Source organism: Gambusia affinis, linkage group LG15 (genome assembly GCF_019740435.1).
Source record: "Gambusia affinis linkage group LG15, SWU_Gaff_1.0, whole genome shotgun sequence".
NCBI lineage: Eukaryota > Metazoa > Chordata > Actinopteri > Cyprinodontiformes > Poeciliidae > Gambusia > Gambusia affinis.
The window spans coordinates 10939025-10961476 of NC_057882.1; the positions used below are offsets into that span (position 1 = coordinate 10939025).

The following is a 22452-nucleotide window of genomic DNA, read 5'->3' on the forward strand; positions in this document are numbered from 1 at the left end:
ATAACACCTTACTTTCCAGCAGCTTGTGTCCTTTCATTGACATACCATCAGACTCTTCTTGGAGTCTCTGTGTTAGAGTAAAGTTTTTCCCACTCCTCATCTTCAGCTGTCAGATATTTGAGGGTTTCTTTCATGGATGGCTTGTTCAAATTCACCCCAGAGCATCTCAATGAAACCAAGCTCTAGGTTTTGACTTTGTCCAGGACTTTCCATTTCTTAATTCTTGACTAGTCCTTGGTGGATTAATTTGTATGTTTTTGGTCATGGTCTTGTTGCAGGGTTCGGTTTTGTATTTTCTGGTGTCCAAAGGATTATATTTTAGACTTATTGGTCTAAGGACATTATAGACATATTGTTTAAATTCTCCGCCACTTGTAGACTATTTGTTAAGCGGTGCTATAGCTTAGTTAGATTAGTTTTTAAACCTTCTTGAATTCCTTCCTCTTAAGGAGCAACAAAACCTCAAACAATTCTTTCCTATCCTGCTTTTCAGTCTCTCTTCAACAGTAGAACCTTATTTAACACCATGCTAAACCAAACACACAGACTATTGTAGGCTGTCCTAATTTCAATCAACAATTAGTACTTCACAAACATTTACCCTCAATGGTGATATTTGCTTTTTTAAAAGAAGAGTCTACTTTCTACTTTTATCAGTCAACAACAACAAAAAATTTTAAATCTAAAATTGTTAATTGATATTGCTGTGTTTACCCACGTACATATTTCTCCTACTTTTTTTGTTTCAGATGATCAAACACACATTAATGTTTTAATGAAGAAACCTGAGCCAATACAAAGGCTATCCAAACCAACCTGGCACTGGTTTAAGTAAATGCCCCTTTGTTAAATCATGAATTAACTGGGATTAACCCACATTTCTAAAAAAAAAAAAAAAAAAAAAGCTGAGCTGAGTTTCACAAGCAAAATCCAGATTTTATTAATAATTTTAATAGAACCTCTTTGATTGCATTTCCTCAGATTATCTTTATCAAATATTAAAATTAGTTTGATAACCTGAAATTCAAGTGTGACGAACAAGCAAAAACACAAGAACTCTATAAGGAGGCAAACACTTTTTCACAGCACTGTATATTGTTCAAGTTAACACTTTCTACAGTACAGATATTTTCTGCACAAACCTTGTGCTTAAATGAAAAAGACAGAGACATTTGTCTAATGTTGGTTTAACAGACCAACATGCAAAACTAGCTTGAATGTGTAGGGAAAAAAAACCTTTTGGGAGGTGTCCTTCAAAAACAATACCTCCAAATCCATTATTCTCCTCTACTAGGTTGACATCATGCTCCTAATTGGGTTCCAGATCAGTGCCACAGACTCTGCTGAATAAATGAGTCCCCCCACCTTTTCCTCTTTAATCTCTACAAAGGCAAAAAAAAAAAAAAAAAAGGAGTGAGGGTACCTGTTCCCCCCGCCTGTCTTGCTCTTTTCTCATGTTAATGTGGGTGCGGTCCTCAGTCCTGGGCACCATCTGCCCTTCTTTAGGGTTTTGGGCCCCAAGCTCTCCAGACGTGTCCGATTGTTTCTGTGTGTCCAAGCAGAAAGTGGTGAGTACACATGGTTCATGTGGCCGAATAGGCTCGTCCATCAAGAACACGAGCCTACTGTTCATTAGCCTGCATGTGACGCAGGGAGGGGGCAGCTCGCGTGCCCTGTATGCAGCAACGTCAGGCAAATCCATTCTTGCTGTGGATGTTCACGTTTTATGTGGGATGTTGTCGTGAGCGACCGTTGGCTGAGGGACAACAAGACAGGTCAACATGTTATTGAAAATTTCCTCTAAATAATTGGGTTTTAACTGGGATATTGTGATTGTGAGCGATGTCCTTTTGGCCAACCCTTTTGAGCTGAACTTGAAGCAGAATTTGTTCCAGTTTTGTCAGTATCCAATCATACTGTGCAGTGAACAGATGGAGAAACAAATGAGGAGGAAAATGATTCTAACTTCTTGTGATGGACTGAGTTAAAAGCAGGAGGAGTCACAGAAAAATAGTTTGTTTGGTTTTTTTTATTTTAACCCAAAGATTATAATTGAGAAAAAATAAACTGAGCTCATAAAAGAGGTCAAACAAACAAAACTGAACTCAGGCAAAATGTAAACAATCTGGCTACATAACAAACATAACTGACCTAACAAAGAAATGGCACACAAGGGTTTATGTACTGGCTGATCAGACCAAGTAAGACACAATAAGGTAACTAAACAGAATACAATTGCAAATAACATTAAAAAAAATAAAAGTTTGGCTAAACTAAAGACCCACAAATGAAAATCAAAAATAGTAAATTTTAAATACTACTATTTACTTAAATACAAAGAAACTACAAATTCCCCCTGCCAGCAGGAACTAGTGGTTCGGTCCAATCAGCATTTAAGCCGGCTGAGCCCTGGACCCCATCCGTTTGTCTGGCAACTCCAACTCCAAATCTATCCAAATCAACTGAGAAATGTTTTTATTGAAACTAAAGTGTTGTTGTGTTTGTATGGAAAAAATAAATTGTACATAAAAAGAATTACTGACAAAGGAGTGTGGCCAGGGATTTGGCCATCACTCTTCTCAATACCATTGTCTGCACAAAGTAAACATGCAAGTGTTACCTGGGTACCTGGGTATTAAGCTGTACAAGCACATGAACAATCAAAAGAAGACTTATAGTGTTGCATACTGCCTGAGAAAAGTATTGAACTTTGTCTTTACATTGTGTTAGCAGTTTGCCACAACCCACGCAAAAGACTTAAAATGTGGAAGAAGGAGTTCTGATCAGATGAGGCCAAACCTTTTACCCTGCACACAAAATGCAGGATAAAAACCAGGGTCAAAGTGATAGTGGTGACGTTATGGGGCCGGGTACTTGCATACCTTCTGTGGGGAATATTCAGAGTTGATGGGAAGACGGATGGAGATTAATGCTGAAAAATTCTGGGTAAAATTATTAACATGTAGATCACTTGAAAGTTGGCTAAAGATTCCGGCAAGAGAATGAAACTTAAAAACACAGCTTGATCTACACAATGTTTAGAGCAAAGCATGTCCATGTGTTAAAATCGCCCGGTCAACTACCAGACTGAATCCGACTGAGAATCAGTGGCAAGTTCAATCTGACTGACACTTGACTGGGAAAAATTGTCACTCTGTAGATGTACAAAGAAAGACCTTTCAAACATTTCCTGAAAACCATACTTTTCCTTCGACTTCACAATTTTGTGCTACTTTGTGTTGGTTTATCAAAGAAAATACCAACAAAGTACATGGTGTTATGATAAACTTTTGCAAGTCGTTTTGATAGGAATTTATTCTATAACATTTAAACCAAAGCTAGTTATGTTTTGAAATGAGTCAAAATTAAGTGTGCCAAGTGGCTCTATAAGGAAAAGGATACCAGAATATTGTGCTTTGAATGAAACAGAATTTTATATGTACCAAATTGTTCTGCAGAAACCATGAGTGCAAAAAGGAGTTCAAATTCTCTTCCGATATTCATTGTTCACTAGTAAAAAATTAAACAAGAGTAGATAAACAAAAGTTAGCATTTGCCTTCCAAACATTATCAGAAAACATCGTTTAGATTTTAGAAAAAATATTTTGTTCCCACGTTCTTTTCAATGGACGTGTTTACTCTCTTTAAAAGCCATGAAAGAATTGGCAAGTTGATCCACCAGTTAACCGCCACACCACTGATGAGCCGATTATGACTTTCTATTGGGTCCACCCTCTTCATTTTCAAAGCTACATGCTGCTGGCAGGATTGAGATTAGTTATTGAACAGTCCAAGTAAAGAGAAACAAGGCTGCCTCAGAGCCACACAACACAATAAGCCAGCTGTCAGTGGGTGGGGCTTGTCCAAACCAGTGTTGTCATGGGTAGTGTTCATTTTTTTTCTTTCTTTTTTTTGTTGCCCTTTGAGAGCTAATAGGTGCTCCTATTCGGGTCTGCCGTGCGCTGATTAATATTGACTCAAGGCTCGTTTGATATCTAGCGAGCATGCAGCGGAAACGGATGCACGGGGGGTTTTACGCAACACAAAAAGGCCAGGAAAGGTGAAGGGAATATGGATCTTCTGTGGTTTGTGAATATATATGAGGAGAGATTTCAGTTAAAGTATTGTATTTCATAATAATGAACCAGATGTCCCACAGATGGCATAGGTGGACTTTTAAAACCTGCTTGGTTACACTTACACCTTTATGCTCAGTGACTGGTCTTTCTCATAGATACTTTGTCTGTAACACCACGTTACATTGTCTTTCTAAATGCACAGCCACACAAAACCCCCTCTCTCTAATCCCCAGAGGCCTCTGATTTGCCTCCCCACACCTGTTTTACATTCAGAGATGTGTCTCTGAGCGTCTTCCTGGCAGAATCTGAGCTTATGTCCTTGCTGAGGGTTTTAAATAACTAATGTGCCGGCCCGCACTGCTGCGCTAATGAGAAACGCGAATTGCTCTAAACTAATGTTGAAGAAGTAAAGACTCAGCGTTATCCCCTACTGACAAAGGAAATTGTTTTGGATCATGCAGTTATCACACAGCAACTTTTCACACCACATTATCAGCACAAACTCCAGTTTTGTTTTATGTCCAAGATTTTAGATTTTATTGTTACACAAATGCCAAATAAAAATTTCTACCAACCATTTTTAAGAGCACAGTGTAAAGATTATTTTACAAACTGCAATATATGCCATGCTGAATCCTGTCATACAAAGTATACATCTTTTCATGTTATAGGTTTTGGCCAAGTTCAAAATTATAATGTCTAGATTTTAACAAATGCACTTTTTGGATAAAATCGTACAAATAAGACTTTCAGATGTTCAGTTTGAGGCCATAATTCTACAATAAAACAACAGTTCACTTATTATTAGTTTGCAATTTATCACACAAATCATCTAAGGCCATTAAGCCATTTGGATAAATGTGTGACCCATAAGTTGTTTCATATCTAGTTTACATAATTCAACCTGTTGAGGACAAACAGGAAAGAAATCTCTGCTCATATCAGCTTCTTATCTATTAGTATTGCTTGCACGGCTTCAAAGAAAAGTTTTTTGACATCAGTTTTATTTCCAAAGATGACAAATCTTGCCTGCACTAGAAAACTCTCTTTGTGTATTCATTTAATATAAACCCAGATTAGTTGGGCTGAAGCTAAGGGCTAATCCCATAGACATTTTTAATCTTTAACAACTCTAATCATAAAATATCATAGCTGGCTATGCTATTATAGTATGAGTGTTTAAATCTTGTCACATTTGCATTTGGTGGCTATTTTACAGCAAAGGTATTTAAGATTGGGAATTCAGACGGTAACCCAGCAAACAACTCTGAGTAACTGTGACAAGAAAACTCTTTAGATCGTGTACATGTTTCATGTTGGAAGATAACTCTTGGTGCACCATTTTTTTTTATCTCCACTTAAACTACAAGTAAAACGTATCTGCTCTAATATAAAATGTTGTAATACTGTATTAAAAAAAGATGATTTTTGTAGATTAGAGTTTTTAAAATGGTGGTTTTCCTCTCTAACTAGCTGTCAGCTATACCTTGCAGGTAATAGGGGGTTTAACAGCTTCAAGTGAGATTATAATTGTTTGAAACTTCTTCTTAATTTTGAAAAGCCTGACATATTTCTTTAAAATCATTCAAAAGTGTATTGTGATACAATTTTACTACGTCAAATTTGGTTGCCTGGCAATATTGACCCAGGTGCTAAAATGAAATACTGGAGAAAATATTGATGAGGGGAAAAAATTATCACAAATGAAATCATAATTGTTATATTCAAAATTAGGATTAATAATATTTCTACAACTTGTGTGGTTTTACAAAATAGTACCAATCTGAAACTACCACTTTGCTCAAAAACACAAAAAACAGTCAAGTAAACATTATTACCAACAAATCATTTCTTGAATAACTTTGTTTAAAAATCTCCACCTGCATCTACATCCTTATCTAACTACTTTTTCATGCTTTCATTTATCAAAATAAGCATTATACCATGCTATGTGTATAGTTTCCTTCCTTTAGCTAAAAACACAAACTTGTTTTAACAAGATTACATACATGATGAGAAATTTTATTAAAGCCAGAAGCCAAAAGCAAAGTTTTCCGGGATTTACCTCCACATACTTTACCTCTTCTCATATATCATCATTTCCTGTGTGGCTTGACTATTCTCTTTTACCTCTACTCCCAAGGCGCAGAGAGCTCTGCCATAATGTGATCATCTGGACCATAATTCGATATGTTTTATACACTGGTGATTGACCAGTGCTGTGATTATTTGATTCTATGCCAAAGAACCCATCATCTCCTGTTTCCTACATTCTTTTTACAGAACCACAGTTTTCTTGGTCTGATCGTCTTGCTCAGACTGTTCAGGACAATGCAGCACAGAAGCATCAATGTACGACAAACATTAATTTTGCTAACTAAACAGTGTTTGTGTTGACTTAAGTCTTGACTGGACCTTCCCGGTTGGTAAACAGATATTCGCCACCAAATGCAAACATGGAATTGGACTGCAACCCTTCTATGAAATAAAATGACAAAACGAAAACTTTTAAGTATGGCGGAAATTTGAGGGCTGACCCAAATTTTCCAACATTGGTTAGTAGTTAGTCTTCCAAGCGAAATTGTCTTTAATTCCTAGTGCTATCAAATGAGAGAAATGGGAATATACTAGAAAACTCTTTCCATTACAGAATCTATTTGGGTATCTGGGTTCATGCATGTGAAAATGGGTGATACTATTTGTTTTATAGCACAATCAAGCAACAATTCAGTTGTTATGAAAATGCTGTATATATATATATATATATATATATATATATCAAACATAGCTTTAAAAAAATGTATCTTTGCAATTTGATGCCTTAAAATTGGCCTCTGTCTCTTTAAGAAGCTCCTGCTCTTTCCAGCATTTTGCATTGAGCCCGCCATCAACACAACGCATTTCAATTATGTCACTTACAACCTTACTTAGGAGTATTGTACTGAGAAGATGTTTGTATGATGAGCACAGCAGACTCACAGCTGATCTTAGCTTTCCAAAAAAGTAAAAAAAAGTGCTAAATCACAGCTAATTTGTGATTTTACAGAAAGTAGTATTTATTTCTCCACAATAGGATAGTGAGTAATAAAATATGACAGATTGTGATCCCTGATCAAACCACAATAACTACAATGTGCTCATTACTGTTAGATATTCTTAATTTTGCTAACATGGTCACAGTTCGTTAGAGTAGACTAGACTTGGAACAGAATATAGATAAAGTGAAATCATTGGCCATCAAATCTGAGCTGGATGCAATGCGCGATTGGCCAAAAAAGTTGCAATGCATCTGAACTGCAAATTACTATAATATTTATTGCTAAGCAGTTGTTTTAGGAGCTAATTAGAATAAAAATAATAAACATACCTTTAACCGGGATTCATCACCATGGATGCAGATTTTGCAGAAATGTCGTTGAGAGCCATTTTTCCTTAACTTTGCTCACCAAAGTGGTAAGTTCCAGACTCAGCTTCTTACAAAATGTCACTGCAGCAATTTGTTCTGCCTCGAAGATATTTTTAGGATCCATTATATAAATCTGATCACTGACAGCAGTCTATGGACGTCTTGTTCGGAAATCCAGCTTCTTCTGTCAGCGCCTGATCTGAGCTCACATGGCCAAGCTTTAAAGAGAGCTCTATTGAATATTAGTCAGTTTTCCATATTTAAAAGAAATTTCCATGACTCACTGGAGACAAATTGTCATATTTTTTGCATCAAAACTGTCAACTTTAATTTATTTACTTCACTTGAAAAGAGGTAAGGGATTGTCTCTTTGGGGCTAATGTGTTTCAACATGCATGTGGGTTATTACCTTGTTAGAAGAAGGTCTAGATTCAGGGCAGCCCCTCATAAATGTTTCAAGAAAACTTTATAACTGTGCAGGAAATGCTATGAACATTATTTGTTTTGGGGAGAGGGTTTCATAAAGCTAGAAGGCTTGAAGGGTGTTTTTATTCTCTAGTGTACTTGTGGACCAGCAACAAAAAAAAACAAAAAACAGATTTGCTCAGTCTTTCAATTATTTACAATATATGTCACTTGTGTGGAAATTAATTTATTAGCTAAGGCTTGCAGTAATAATGGCAAAGATAAATAGCAGATATTTTCTGTTAAGTCCTGCCTTTCTTTCCTTCTTTTGCCAATTAAAATAAGTTGTGACGCTTTGCCTCAGTCAGTTTAAGTGGACAGTTATCAGGTGTCTGTATAACAATCTGCCCCCTCCCCATCATCTCCATACTTCTTGGGTTTGGAAATGGATATTTAAATATTCATTCCTGTAAATCTGGAGAAAATTGTGTATATAAATTGTGTATATAAATAGTGTGTGTGTATATATATATATATATATATATATATATATATATATATATATATATATATCCTTTTTTTTAGCTAAAAAGCATTTGTCACAAGAGTTTTTTCACAAGAGATAAAATCCACCATGTGGATGCTGTATTTAGGTATTCATTGTGTTCTCCGTTTGATTCAGCGCTGTTACAGAACAGCCATATTTCTCTCCGGCTGCGAATCGACATTACAGGGGTTGTCAGGACAACCAGCCATGATTCAGGGAACCTCAGATAGGCCTTCACCTTGGGCTAGAAGCCTTAGCCATGAGCCTGAGCAGATGCTGGTACTGCCAGCCAATCACAGGTGAGACACAGGAAAAAGATGACATCATAGGCAAATGAGGACAAATGTGGAAACTATAGTGGTTGCCGTGTCCGCCTGCTTACAAACGCAACCACCATGAACTCTTGTTGAAAATTTCTGCTTTTCACCTTTCACACTCTAAAGGAAAATCCACATCACTTGTGAAAATTTTAGAGCAAAAAACTTTAATAAATATTTTGAATGTAATGAACCTGAAGTCCGAGCCAAAAGGTTTTATATTAGAGATTTTATGTTCACCGATTTTTGGCCAATTTCAGATCTGTAGCGTTTGTAAAGCTACAGATGAACCATTCAAAAATATTTCTTTTTAACCCTCCTGCTGTAAGGAGTCAATAAGTTTAAACAAATTATCAATATTAGGAGAAGATGTAACTTTCTACCTTATTTGCGTGTGTAGCAGCTGTCAAAAAGGGTCCAACTAATTTAAGGCAAACACAACCAAGTGGGTCTCCACACTTCTTAAACCTTAATGTCAAATATTAGCATTTAGGCCAATCATCATGATTAGCATTAACAACTATAAACATCATCCTCTCTACATTTTAAAAAGACCCTACCCTACTTCTCAGGTTTCCAAATGCAGTTTTCCTTCAAACACCTTCCTATTTTGTGCCATCTCTGACTGTATTTAAAACCCCTGTATTAAAAAAATAATTGATTTTGAGTTTTCGTCACACCCCCTCATCCTCACCCTCCTATGATGCGACCCGACAGTGCTAGGATTTGATATTTAAGTTTTGTACCATCCACAAAGAATTAGTCTTCCGTACAGTTTTGACTTATCCAGTTGTTGCTATGTCATGTCTTTCGAAATGTCTCTTAAAACCTTAGGAATAACTTTTAGTTTTTCTGAAACGCAGAAAATCTATATATTTTAAAAATATTAAAGTTATTTTTAAATGCATTACTGTCTTACAATAGATGTACGTCAGTTGCACAACTTAGCCAGAAGTACTCAACAAACCAAAAGTTTGGAAGCAAGGCCAATACAGAATAAGCATTTTGAATTAATTTCAACTTTTTGTAACCTCTATCAATAATGTCTTTGTGATCAGACATTACTTCTTTGACAAGATCAAAGAAGGGCTTCATTTTTGATTTGCAAGAGTCACAACTACAGGGCAAAAACACAAAAAACATTACATTTTGCACAACATAAACCCAGGGATAACTTATTTTGTAGAAATTATGCTCTTAGAAAGACTGATCAAAATACCTGAGAATTATAGTATATGATGTGATCAGTGAGTCTTTATGTAATAATCATAGTAATTTCTTTTTTCCACACTCTTATACTCAGAAATATAATACTTTATTATTATTATTATTATTATTATTATTATTATTATTATTATTATTATTATTATTATTATTATTATTATTATTATTATTATTATTAATTAATTAATTAATTAATTAATTAATTTGAACACGATAGAAGTATAAAATCACACATGAACAAGGAATGCAAAAGACATATTTTTGTGCCACAATAATCTTAACATGCTTGAAAAGTTGTAGGAAGAAGTAAGAAACTTATGAACTCCAACCCTATAAACTCATATCATATTTTCAAATGGTCGCTCATTATTAAATCAAATAAAAAATAACATGGGTTAATTAATTTTCCATTTTATCTGGGTTTACATATGTGCTTCCATACATCCATACCCACACACACTCATATGCGTTAGCCTCAATTTACATACACATTAGTGCTAACTCTCATTCATATTTCTATATCTTGTGAAAATGACCTTAAACTGATTGTAATGAAAGGTTCCCTGACAGCAGCGTGTGTGTGTGTGTGTGTGTGTGTGTGCGTGTGTGGGTGTGCGTGTGTGTGTGTGTGTGTGTGTATGAATCGCAAACATCTTAAGGTGATAAATGTGTAATAATTAAATGTTTTGGTTACATTCAAAACTCGAAATCTAAACCCAACTCTCCTGTTTCTCATTTTACATGTTTGGTCTGTTAAACTGAAAACCAACCGCGTCTGCCCGTCGGCTGTCTCCTCCCCTGGACCTGCTGCCCCTATTAATATTCAGCCCTTCAGCCAATCAGCCGAGCTGGGTGGATGACATCATGGGCTAGGGAACAGTGAACAGCCAGTGAAGCATCCAGCCTGCCGAACAAGCTTTGCTTTTAGGGTCAGGAACTGGTCTGACAAGAGAATGGCAGTCCTGCCTTTAAACCGTCACTAAGGACTGTACGGCTGACGATGAATCCAGCGGGACTCCAGCTCCAAAGGCGAGACGCTGAGCAGGAGAATGTGAAGACATATTTCAGGTAATTCCCTCTGTGCGTAATACAATAAGGGATGTGGAAGAGGGGAGCAGAGGAGAGCTGGAGGAGGAGGGGAGAGGCTGTGTATGTAGGGGTTGCTTTGTAGCCTTCCTTTTTCTTCCTGCACTCTGCATTCTGGCCTGCTAATCAGGCAGCTGTTTCCTCAGCAGTCCTTCTCATCTCTTGGGCTGAGGTGGGAATAGATGGCCCCACTGGATGAGCTGGATGCGTTTTATATCATCTCACTCTCTACCCTGCATCGCATCACCTCTGTGTACACTCCTTTACACCTCACAAATATAGCATCCAACGGTGGCATTTGAGCAATCCTTGTGTCAGTGAAAGTGTGTGTGTGTGTGTGTGTGTGTGTGTGTGAAATGCAGCAGCTGCAGTAGCTACACAGAAGCAAGAAAGAAGCAACGCTATTTTTGGGAGCTGCTGGATGGATCAGAGCTGTACATGCTGATGTGAACGGGCTGGTGATGGATGGTTTATGTGCTGATGGATGCTCTTTTTTTTTTTTTTTTTTTTTTTTTATTATTAATTTATTTTTCTCCTCTGCACCACCTCGCTTATGGTCTCTGGGAAGGGACGCGCACACACTCGGATCGGAGACGCGTCTCCGTGTCCAGGCTTCAAACATGGTTGTGTGTGGCAGCTTCATGGCGGCTGTAGTGACAGGGATAGATATACAACATCTGGTCACCTGACTTTACTGGGGATCGGAGTGGGGGTGGGTTCTGTGAATAACCGAGCTGCTCTAGCTCGGATTCCTCCCCGGCCGTCATCAGCAGAGGAGGATGGAGGAGATGACTGCAGAGCAAGCTGAATCTGTCTCCCCTGCAGCCTCTCTCTCTCTGTGTGTGTGTGTGTGTGTTGCAGTGGTTGTGTCCTGGCCGCCGGCGTACAGGGAGTGGGAGATTCCTCTCCCAAGGAAGCGCAGTCATCCTGAGCAGGAGCAGGGCCTGATGGGAGACCTGTTGTCTGGCGAGGAGAAATATTAGGGAGTCATGTCAGCGCCAGATGATCATAGAGGGGAATTGGGGGATGGGTTAGTGAAGGTGCTGCTCTCTTTGAACATTGATCTCCGTTCCAATTCTCTCAGAGCCCTTGCCCTCTAAGCATCATTTCTCCTGCTAGTACTCCTGATTATATAAAGTAGAAGCAACCTATTTGCATATTCTGTACAAAAATACATTTAGCCATATTTTTCTCACTAAAATCAGACTGAACTTTACTCATTTTTCCGTCAGTAGGGATTACCAAAATTGTTAATGTTCTCAAAAATCCCAGATTATTGAGAAACTTTAAGCAATTTGTGAGTGGCCGTGTGAGGATTTCGTAGCTTTGTAAATGTTTGAGTTAAATGGATGCAAATCTGTGGGTGTATTTGAAGGCAACACCTCAAACGCTGCGTCCTTGTCTGACATCATGGAAAAATCAGAGAAAATAAAGGAAGTTATGAGGAAGAGAGTTTTGAACCATCAGACTGTTCGGTTTCTTAGAAATAAATGTGTTTTGGTTTGAAATGTGTGTTTTAGCCCCAGGCCTGTCACAATAACAAATCCTCCAGGACGATAAATTGTCCCCGAAGTCATTGCGAAAAACGATAATATTGTTGTGTTGAGAGCATTTTCAAGTAATAATAGTGCAAGAACACATTCTTACAGATAAATAAAGTTTAAATTCTGATTAACATTTAACACTGGAACTGGAAGACATTTTAAATATCCACTATAAATAAGCAAAACAGAAACAAAAAATAAAATGAATCATGAAGTTTCTGTTAGCAAAACTGTCCTTCAAAATAAGGGCTAGTGGAAACCAAAGCACCAGACCGAAGACTTTTTATCATCCAGTTTTTGGTAGAAAAGGAGAAAAACTATAAATTATGCAAATGAAAATGTTCGAGCTTGTTTTAATTTATCATGCGATTAGTTGATTTATTGATTATTGTGACAGGCGTAATTAGCCCCAAAGCAAAAGCTCTTGTGAACTGAAAATAGTGCAAGGATGTCATTGTGCACAGTGAAATTAGTCAAGCACCAGGACTGGAAAAGCACTCAGCTAGGAAGAAGCCAGTGCCTCAAAAATGACCAGATTAGAGTTTGTAAATATACTATGGGATAGAAGCCTTATTTATTAGAGTATTTTGGTCTGAAACTAAAATTGAAGTGTTCGTCCATTATTTTTAGGAACAAGAGGATTGGTAGCCCATAGCCTAGCATGGATGTTTTGCTGTGCATTGTTCTTGGCATCCACTCATTATCCAACCCAGACATCTTCAGTTCTGCATCATAGGATCATTGGGTGGTTTGGGTCTCACCCCATCATACTCCCTCTCCCAGGCAACCCAGTTGATCAGGTCCTGGCTTGTGTCTAACAGTTTGTGTGCACCACACAGATGACATCTTGAGAAAATCCCCATCGTGGTGCTAAAAATGCACCATCAACCACAACTAGTTTGTGGAAAGGAACCAAAAACAGTTGACCCAAGTTATAACGTTTAAGGCATTTTTAACAAATATAAAGGCAATATGTGTACAGTTAAAAATAATTATCTCATTAATCTTTAATTTACCAAATATAAATAATGAAGTAGTCATAACAACTGACCTCCAACAACAAAGGCTTATGTGTTATCACACAATAAGAAATAACAAGGCTTTTTATGTCTTGTACCTAAATACTTTGTTCAAGTGCAGCTCTTTATCCTGCTCTTAGACTGACAGAGAAGCAACCACTTCAGTTTTGTCAATCTACTGAAGGGTCTTAATCAGAAGACAAGTCGACAATCAGTCAAAGTTATGGTATACCATTAGTGCAGAATTATCCTGTTCTTATGCGTCCTGCTATTCAGCGATCTGTGAGACTGTTGCTGGATAATCAGTCTCGGTTCCTCTCCTGCTAAGCTTCACACTTGTCCCGCGATACTCCACACGTCACTTTCATCATATTCTCATCACACCTTTCTCTGTAGGAGTCCGTCACAAGCAAATAGACTTTTTTTCTGTTGTCATATAGGTAAAAGGTTGTTCTGAATCATTCTGCATGTCAAATGCACCTCTCTTATGTGCTCTGAAACAAAATGAAAGAGACTCATCTCACAATAGTAGTGTGCTTTTATATGCTGGAACTAAAATACAGGTACAGTAGCGACCCCCAGCATGGTGCTTGTGGTGGATATAGAGCAGTTTATTGTGGTTTAGCTTTTCACGCTAATGTTCAAAACCACTTTTATGGTTCAAACAAGTTTAAGCACATAAAACTATTTCGATAGGTTATCATAAATTTATTGTTTTCCTTACTGCTTGGCTGGAACATTTTTAAATGTTTTGTTTTAATCTATTATTTCAGCTCATGTCATCTGGCCTGAAGTTTTTAAAAGAGTTAAGCTAACTAACAAATAACTTATTGACCTTAACATGTACAACATGATGTGTCACACAATCTAGTTGTTTTTAAGTAAAATAGTTATTTGCTACTTATCGTCTTATTAGCAATAAGACACTTTTTATTACAATGAAGCATTTCTTTCAATAATTTTAACAAATTCTCTATAAAATTACAAAAAGTTGTTCCATTGTATCAGGTGTTTTATTATGCTTACATGTATCTTTGTAGGTATGAATACAATGCAAAAACATAAATTAAAACCTAAGTGATGTTTATAGACGTTTTTGCTATTTTTGTTAAATGCATCTAGTAAAGAGTTTAATAAAGGTAGAAAAATTATTTAGTTTCCTGCAGATAATGTCTATTTGTGATTTTTGCAAACTAAAGTTTTTTCCAAAGAGCTAGATTTGCTTTTCTGAGTGGGGATAAGAGTGCTGGCCTTCTTTCAACCAGCTGACCAGCAGTGTGCAGCCACTTATTTTTTGTCTGTAGAGCAGGCAAAAAAAAAAATCTCTATTGTCAGCAAGGTCACCTTGAACTCAAGGAATGGTATTCTTTAAAAGATTTGCTATAAGTTTGCCAGACGTTGGTGTTTCGTCTTTGTTTTTTAAAGTTTTTGTAACACTATCTGCTTTTATTTGCTGTAAATTGCACAAGGAATGAGTAGAGAGATGGGGGAAAGACTTGCGTCAAAGGTTCAAGGGTCAGGACTTAAACTCCAGCTGCTGCGGGGACTAGCAGCCTCGTACATGGGGCACTCGTTTTACCGCTACTGTACGTGCCGCCCGGATCAGGCCTATTTCTGATTAGTGAGTGCATAGTAGAAGTAGCTTCCAACTGTGCTCTCTTTATTCCTAAAGGTATCCCTGACAGCACATGGCAGAAGCAGGACTTTATTTGTGCGCTGAAACAATGTCTGTTTCTTTTTCCGTGCTAGCCTCATTGTCTCCAGGAGTATTAGCGTGCTGTTCTGGGCTGTCCTATGTTTTCCACTTGTCACCGTAACCCAACACAAGCAGCTTCTCTTACCTCAGCCCAGCTAACAAAAGCAGCAGACACAGTGCCTCATCTTGGCCTGCAGCCTGCTAACTGGGCCGGCCTGAAACATGATATCGGGACACAGAAAATGCATGCAAGGAGACCTCCATCTGTTGAGGGCTGCACTGCCGCCATTGAGCCGGGTTATAGTTGCGGGCTCTTGTTGTGGCCCTGTGTGCGGGTTGCTCCTGGGTGTGATTTTACGGTCACAGCGGTTCTTGCAGTAGGTGTGTCAGAGCTCCAGTCTGTGTGTCATGGATTAGCATGTAGGATTGGAAGCCATCTGGCCATTTTGTCTTAGATAGAGGAGGGGGAGTTAGCGAGGGAGATGGATGAAGAGAGACAGTGTGTCACACACTGACACATTGACACAGCTTCCTCTGTAATCTCCCTGCTTGATGTCTGTTGCTTCTTACAGCAGGTTTACTTGCATGTGTGACTTTATGTGACTTTATCCTTCTCCATAGATATCCGTGTCGCCTCACCTAGACGTTCAACGCAGGAATAGGACAAGAAATGTGTTGGGGGCAGGGTTCCTATGTAGGCTGGAGAGTTCTGGAGTTTGATTTCAGTGTGGAAAAAGAATTTTATTATTTTCTTCTTCATTGTCTACATTTCTTATGTTCTTCTTTTCTTCCTTCACTTCTTCATAAGCTTCCTTCCAGCCTTCATCTCCTTCCTTTCTTCCCTTACATCTTCTGTTGCCTTCCTTACTTTCTTCCTCTTTCTTTCTATCTTTCTTTTCATGCGTCAGCCCTCGTCCGCCTTTCTTTCATTTCTTTTGTTCATTTCCTCCCTTGTGTGTTTTCTCACTCTTTGTCCCTTTCGTCCTGGTGCATTTCTTTTCCCTCATTCCTTCCTTCCTTTCATTTTTACCTGAAAAATGTGTAGGAACCCTATGGGAGGATTTCAGTAGGAAGTAAAACTTGATCCAACCATCAGGAGACATTTTTGACTTTTAAAGGAACAGATGGTATGTTAACTGAGGCTCAGAGGACTGCAGAAAGTGGTGTGGAGAAACAGTAATAAAAGACAAAATATGTTAAAAGTAAGTTTTAAAAATGATGACTGAAAGATGAACCTTTTGAATAAATCTGTTTTTTGTTTTTTTTGTTTTGCTTATACTTTTTCTAGTCTTCTTTTTCTGTCATAAATACATTTGGAGTCTGAAATCCCTGATGCTATTTAAGATTTGACAAAAACCATAAGAGGCTTATACATCAAAGGTGTTTAAAATCCCAGGTTTTAGACAAACAAATAGATCAGTCATACTTATGTCCATGTAATTTAATTAGTTTAGGTAGAAAGAATCCATCAGCCACACAGTTGAGCTGAATATCATCGACACTATTTCACCATTTCAGTTTTGCCTTCTCTCTACATTCAGGTGCACATGCAGTTTGTAGCAAATGTCCACGTCTTTGTTTATTCACTTGTTGACACAAAAATGACTCTACAAGATCCGCAGGCTTTTCACGCCCGTCCTCTGATCCATTACAATGCCTGTTTTAAACCTTTCAACTCGACTATAAGCAGGTGGACCAGCTGGCGTGGCAGGAGGGAATCCACTCCCCTAACCGTCTCCAGCTGGCTCTCTAACAGGCCCACCAACACCACTCTGTTAAAGCAGATACTGCATTTGTAGATGATGCAGACTAATATAGCAAAAATATTTCTGGTGCAAAACAGGAAAAAACTTCATTTTTATGTTAAAGTTCAGGAAATACTTGTTGTTGTTGTTGTTGTTGTTATTTTTGACCTGCTGAGTATTTTGTAATGTGTGTAAGTCATTAAAATTAAGTTTTTGTACTACAGCAGAGCAATATTAAAAGTTAAAATGTTTAAACTTGAGTGCATTTTCTGACTTTGGAATAAATCCCTCATACCATTAGAGGTTTTTTTTTTTGCTTTTATTAGCACTGCTGCTACAATAATCAGCAGTTTGTTACTACTGCAGTTTTTAAAAGTTGATTAATATATTTATTTAGAATTTCCTGACTGAAGTGTGGATATGATTTGACACGGAGACTTTGTTCTTTTTGCTGTAATCTTTATAACCAAAGCAGCCTATTTTGTGCTTTGTTCAGCTAATTGAATTTGTTTACAGCCGCAAAAGGTTAGATAAGCCTTTTTTAAAATAAATGTCTACTGTCGGATGTTTATTCAGATGATTAAATTATAAATAATCTGTTTTTATGTTTTAAAATGAAGAAAATTAATCAACATTTGTTTTTTACTTTTAAGGAGCCAATGTGTAAAAGATTATGTCAAAAAAGAATGTAGAAAATTAACACCATTAGTGGCAGTCTTATAACGGAGCCAAGTTAATATCTTGTTTAGTCAAGGCTAAAGAATGAAATAAAATAACAAATACTTAAAATGCCTTTCACAAATACAAAAATGCACTAGTCATAGCAATATAAATCCATTTTATCTCAATAAAGAGGCCACAACAAAGCCGTTCTAATTCAGCGGTGTGTGCCGCACCGGGACCGCAGATGGACCCGGCTGTTGTTCAGATCAGTCCACAGAGAGACAGAAGGCTCTGATTCATTTGTCAATGAGTTCATTCAAACTTTGATTCTTTATTGACTAAGCACATTAAAATGCAACTAACGGAGGCAGAACCTTAATTAGATTCTAGCAATGATGAAAATTGAAATGACTTTGCTTTTGTCTTTTGTTTATTCAGTCTCTATTTTTGCTCTGAGGAGTGAGCTTGCGGATGGTGACAGTGTTGCTGCGAATTAAACAACACTGGTTTACATTTTAGTCAGACTGATGGACAGCTTTCTGAGTTTTCCATTGAGGACATCGCTGGTCTAAAACAATTCCCTGAAGTCAAAGAACTAGTTTTATAAAAAAAATATCTTTTATAAAACTAGAATGAATACTTTGTGATGAGTAAGGGACTTACTTACTCTTTTAAAGAGTCAGTAAAGCTTTGGTCAGATGTGTAAAAACTCTTAAAATATATTTAGCTTTTATTGCAGAAGCATATTCTCACACCGATTTCTTCTCTTGCCGGGTTTTAATTTGAGTGCATGTATTCACTGGCGAAAGCAATGACAGTTAGGAAACAATTTTGAATTCCAGATTTATTGGCACCGTTATTATTCCCCATAGGATATTGCAATCAGAAATGACTGATTTGATGCAACATTTGTTCAGATTTGAAGGATTATGTGTTGACCCCTTCCTTGACACGTCAAGCTAAAGATTGCCGGTTCGCTACAGCTGTACTAAAGACGGAAAAATAACCTAATGCTACAGATAAGCTATTCACTCGTCTGCACTGTGGGGAAGGAGCTTTAGCGCAGCAAAGAGCACGCACCTACACGAGCATGATTGACAGTGCTAAGAAACTCCTCTTGACTGTGATTAGTTGTTTCTGACTTAGTGGTGTATTTCTGTAAGTGGCTATAGGATCACAGGGAGGATTGTTTTCACAGATTATCTGTCTAATATTACACTGTCATTACATACTTTTATGAAAGTTATTTACTGCTGCTTTAAAGTGATGAGAGTATCTAGTAATATTTAATTAGTGGCACCTGACCTCTTGTTTCTTTATGATCTTTATGATCTGACATAAGATCCCGTTTGTTTGTGTTTATTTTGCCATTTGCAGAGAAGAGAGATTTATTAGTTTGTTACTCCATAGAAACAAAAGAAGCTGTCTAATGTGGAAGGCACAACAAATGAAAAACGTTTTCTGTCCAACCATCATAAACATCAGTGATTCAAGTTTGCTAAACCTAAGATTTTTCTTAAGTTTACTGTCAAAAAATTCAAAATGGCTGACCATTAGCCTTCAGCAGAATGATTATCCAAAAGATTTGAACAAATCATGACAGAAATGGTTCAAGTATTACCAGCAGAGGTGCCAAATAGTAGTAAAAAAAATCTTCAGATAAGTGTGATCTTTTTCCAAATTTCACAGTCATCAGACATCATGTTACAGTGAAAAAAACTTAATTTATTTTACCTGGGAGCAAAGAATAAATCTGGGGAGGGCTGTGTTATAGAAATTACAGGTTGCTTTAAAGTTTCTTTCCATTTATTTTATCTTAAATCACACAAATTTTAATAAATATCCAGGACATGGAAATTCCAGTGAAATCATTGTTAGTAGATCCAGAGAATCAATTTAGTAAACTATTAATAAACAGTTTGGAGCCTTTATAAATGCAGGGAAATAATACGAAAAAGATCAAACTTATATTTTCTTGTACATTAATACTTTTGTTAGTGAAATAGTAACATTTTGAACCCCAGACAATAACCAGCTTCAGTTTCTTTCCCTGATAGCTCAAAGTGTCAGAAGTCGAAGTTTTTCCCAGCTCTATCAATACCTAATAGGTGTAGCTCATACATTTTTAGCAATTTTAGCCACTGTGAATGCTATTTGTGGCGTCCATTTACAGAGTTCCCTCAAACATGCATATATGTGAAATGAGAAAGCGTGTGTGTCTGCGTGTTTGAGAGCATAAATGCGCATTAGAGAGCAGCATAGGAGCAAGTTCAGCTGAACTAAATATTAAATGACAGAGCGAGCTCTCACGCTTCCCAGCAGGAAAGTTTAGGAACGGATGATGCCTGGTAAAATGAGAGGCTGTGGGGATTAAGAAGGCCCTGAGTGCGGACCAACCTGTTTTTTTTTCTGCCTTGTTTTGAATATGGGGAACTTTACACCGCCGCCTGTGAACGGTGGTTTATTTAATGAAATCTGTGTCAACCAGGGGGGAATTTGTGAGTCAGCGTTATTGAATGTGTTTGATATGAGTAACAAATTAGCTACTGGTATAACATTAATGCAGGTTAGTATTAATATGCTATGCTAGGCTCATTAGACTGATGCTAATTAATTAGTAATGGACAAATGGACAAATCAATGTGTGGAAGCTTAACATTCAATCAAAAGCGCAACGCGTTTATATAATTAGGGGTAAATAAAATAAAAACTCTGGATAATCCTGATTAATTCTAGTAAACCCGTTTTAATTATGTGATTTTTAGAACCTCATTCTTAGGAAAAATTGGGCTCAAATAAGTCAGATTTATATAAATCACACACTGATGACAAATCTGGCATTAAAGTTAGCATAACTTATCAAAAAATTTAGATGGTAACTAAAACTGTATTGGAGATTTTTGTGCACAGGTGCTCTGTGAGAATAGAATAATAAAATATTTAGGAAAAAAAAATTCGCTTTCAACTTCTACATCAGTGAAATAATCTTAGAATTTAAGCTGCGATCTATTGAACTTCTGAAGGATCCAGAGCCTCTCTGTGAACGGACATTTAGAGTGCAAGAGCAGCTATTGCTTTCATTTAGCTCTGCCTTTGATATTGTGTAATCATGCTCTAGTTGGCATGTTACTATTGGATTTAAGGCTTTTATGCCACCATGATTAAAAGATGTCTTTGGTTATCCCCTGAGGTGCACACATCTCCTAAAAATACTGGCTGGGGAAGAAAACAGCGCTTTCAAATTTAGCTTGCTTTGTTGGTTAGAATACAATGGCGTGCTTATTATTAAATATTACCATATAAGGAAGCCGAGACGTCAACAGCGAAGTAATTGATCATTTTGTATCGTTAGATTTTCGCATCAATAAGTTGATTTTCAAACTTTGCTTTTTTGTGAGCTAAATGTTTTTCTAGAGTGTTTTAATATCACAATATCCTTCCATAGTCAATGTTTCCCCCCATATTTATTAAATATGAGCCTATAGCGCAAACTGAAATGAGGGTAAACAAAGCCTTCTGGTTCTCACAGGCCTCATATTACAATTACATCTTTTGTTCTTAAACGCTGGCAGCTGTTTCATTCTAGTGTGAGCAACAGGCTGAAGTTGTAGTTGTGTCAGAAAACATTGATTCCGGGGAAAAAAGGGACGACATCCAGCGGACGGCCGGAAGCCAGGACACAAACTTTAGCCGGTTGCAAAAAGGGCGTAATGCCTGCATACAGGGTGTTGCTCAACCAGTCCAACCACCATGCAGCAGCCTTTCAGACCGTTTGTGTACTGGCTTTGTAATATCACTTTGATCAACCAACATATGCCTCCAGGTTTTTTCTACACCTGCAGAATAAATGGAGGATATGTACCACTTACAGCATTGCTAGATAACCTATGAGAGGTTGAATTCAGGTATACAAATGTTGTTACGTTAGAAACTGGCTTGCTATAAGAAAAGGAAAAAAAAAAAAAGAACGCAAACAGAGGCCCAGTTTTGAGTGGGACCAGAGTTTATTGAGTCTGAGCCCAGAAAAATACGGGTATTCATTTATCTTCACTCTCCTCCGTCACATTCTCACCCAAATAAGGTAGAGCGGCCCGGAGCGCTACTGTCTGAACTAAAAACACTGAAACTGTTATTTATCAGCTGTTGTACTTGTATTTGACTGCAGTAGTTCAAGGCTACCTTTGGTTTCTTATAGTTGATAGTGCCTTGAGAAAAGGATTTGTACCTCTTAAATAGTTGAATAAGTGTAACTATTGAGTTTTATTGGTTTTTATGTGATATACTGATAGCAGGACAGAGGGGTGAAGTGGAAATAACATAATGAGGGTTTTTGTTTTGTTTGTTCACCAATAAAAATACAAAAAGCAAATAGCATCATGAAGACCATGGAACACACCAAAATATCATAGAATAGAGTAGAATAGAATAGAATAGAATACAATAGAATAGAATGACAAATGTTCTATTTCTATGAGGAATATTCATTCAGGAGGCTCAAGAAAGTATTATAGGTTATAAGTTAGAATGGTCTAGTTAAATTCCAGATGTAAACCCAAATCAATCTTTGGTGAATAATGTCTTTTCTAAATGCTCTCCTTCCAGTTTTACTGAGTTTGAGAAAGACAAATAGTTAAAAATAAAATAGATGCCTCATACCCCAACAGACTTGCAATTGCTATTGCTGCAGTAAAAGTGTTTCCACCTGGCGGGAGGGCTGAATG

At 37.2% G+C, this 22452-nt stretch overlaps 1 protein-coding gene across 2 annotated transcripts in view; it reads left to right on the forward strand.

Moving 5' to 3' along the window:
* The first annotated feature begins 8679 nt into the window (after positions 1 to 8679).
* LOC122845082 (serine/threonine-protein kinase PAK 3) overlaps positions 8680 to 22452 on the forward strand; it is a 38887-nt gene continuing 25114 nt past the window's right edge. Inside the window, exons 1-2 of one of the 2 annotated variants that reach the window (XM_044141096.1) lie at positions 8680 to 8736; positions 10806 to 11046. The gene's annotated coding sequence lies outside the window, so the exon portion shown is untranslated. The remainder of the gene's footprint in view (positions 8737 to 10805; positions 11047 to 22452) is intronic. The other variant, XM_044141097.1, reaches the window with a different exon arrangement.